The 2,366-nt window shown below is 37.8% G+C and overlaps 1 protein-coding gene across 1 annotated transcript in view; it reads right to left on the minus strand.

Moving 5' to 3' along the window:
• LOC110316929 (taste receptor type 2 member 104-like) overlaps window positions 1-2,366 on the minus strand; it is a 3,465-nt gene that overhangs the window by 171 nt on the left and 928 nt on the right.

Raw genomic sequence — 2,366 nt, forward strand, 5'->3', positions numbered from 1 at the left:
GTCAGAAAAGATGCACCTAACCCTCAGGAAATTGGAGGCCCTAGGGTGTTTAGTGGTCTGGTGTGGTGGTGGTGGTGGGTGGTGACATTCTCATGGAATCAGGAGGCAGGGAGAGATTATGGGATATGGAACAGTCGGAAGTTGGACCAAGAGGGGAATAAAATCTAGAGTGTGAAAAAAAATTAAATAAAATAAATAATCTAGAGTGTGAAAAATTTAAATAAAATAAATAATTTAAATAATTGGATGAAAATTTAATATTATTCATGTTTTATAATGCTTGTTTTATGTCTATTTGACAGAGTAAAAAACTTAAGCCAGGGTAACTACAGAAAACACAATATAGATATAAATTTCATGATCCACCTTAACTGTGACTTATTACACACACTCAAAAGTAACCGTTATATGGGAGTATTTTTACATGGGAAGTCAATAACTGGTAATTGGTAGGAAGAGAGTTGCTGCTAAGTATGATTTCAGATATTCTTATCTGATGAATTTTGTTGAAACTGCTTACTGACATTTGATTTCTTTTGTAATTTTGATTATTTTCTTTTTTATTGTAAATTATTATATTTATTTATTTATTCATTCATTTATTTATATTCCAAATTTTATTCACCCCCCTCGCCCCTGTCCACCCTTCCACTGTTTCACATCCCATACCTCCTCCTTATGCCCCTGTCTCCATGAGGATGTCTTCACTACCCACTCATATATAATATATTTTGGTCCTACTTTTCCTCTCTTCCAACTCCTCCAAGAACCTCCCAATCTCTTTACCCACCCAACCAGGTCATTTCTGTCTCTCTCTCTCTGCTCAAAACACTTATTTCAATTTTTTTGTTTCACTTTTATCTATATATACATTACAAAACAAGATAATTAAAGTAGAAAATATTGGTTTAGAAACTTACATAGCAACTGAATTAATCTTTCATTTGTATCAGAATATAAGCGACTTACCATTAGCATGAAATTAATGCTCTTTTGTAAGTCAGCATAGCACATTCACCTAGATCAGTGGTTCTACATCACTTAGATCACCTTCCTAATGCTGCGACCCTTTGCTACCCTCCGTCATGTGCTGAACCCAACTATAAAGTTATTTTTTGCAATTTCCTAACTGTAATATTGTTACTGTTACAAATTGTAATGTAAATATCTGATATGTGACTGCTGTGAAAGGGTTGTTCAACCATCCAAGGGGTTGAGATTCACAACTTGACAACCACTGATTTAGATTATTACTTGTCGCTACCATCTCCGACCAGCAGAAAAGAAGGGAAGAAACTGATGTCCTTCTCAAAGCAGTTTATTCAGGAACATAACTATGTGCACTAAAAAGATCCACCATCCTCTCTTGGCCATCCCATTTTATACCCTCTAGTCCACTCCCCATCACCCTATTCCACGTAGGCACATTTCATTGGCACAGGATAACATTCGTCATATCATCTGATCTTTTGTTGTGGTGCATCTGTGCAGTGCAGTTTAACATATGTGGCTATCTTGAGGGATATGAGGAAGTCAGTTGTTAGCTGTTAGACTTGGCGGCAGTCCCGGGTGCCATCTTGGGGCCACAGCCAAACCTGCTCCTCACAATTAGTTGGGTAAAAAAATTCTCTCTAAAAACAAGAGACATATGTGTCTATGAGTATAAATCTATATACATGAGTGTTTGCGTGTGTATGTACATGTGGTTAAGTGCATATGTGTGTGTGTGTGTCTGTGTGTGTGTTTGTGTGTCTGTGTGTATGTGCGTGTTTGTGCATGCACGCTTGTGTATGTGTGCAGGTGTGTGTTGAAACCCTAAGATAGAATTCTAAACTGCATAGATTTGCTCCTGGTTTGTTCTATTTCTCTGTGCGGAAGCAGAATGAGACTGTGGTTGTTGGATCTATTCCAGCAGAATTCTTCCTCAGATATCTTTGTTCCACAACTTGGCTTCATCTGAAATCGCTGTATTTATACACATGATGACCAGTTGAATCAGTCCTCTGGTCTCTACTTTCAGAAACAGCTTGTTTCTCAGCCATTTCCCACAGATCCTATCTACTGTCATGATTGTCACCACTACTCCAAGCATCTACTTTAACTAACTGGGAAAGGAAAAGTAACTATGTGACAAATAAAGCTGTAGACACACAGGAGCATCCCTCTGGCTCCTCAGTTCCATGTCCCAAATGTGAAGATCCATCAAACATGTCTGAAAACCCCTTACTCCCCCTTTGTTTTTTTTCTGGTGAATGGGTGTCAATGCTTTAGAAACTCAATGGAATAAGACTGAGAAGTCTTATTTTCAATGTTTGCTCTTACTATGAAAATTTTACACTGGAGGAGCTGCAGTCAATCAGTTCCCA

The sequence above is a fragment of the Mus pahari genome, chromosome 2 (genome assembly GCF_900095145.1).
Source record: "Mus pahari chromosome 2, PAHARI_EIJ_v1.1, whole genome shotgun sequence".
Lineage (NCBI taxonomy): Eukaryota > Metazoa > Chordata > Mammalia > Rodentia > Muridae > Mus > Mus pahari.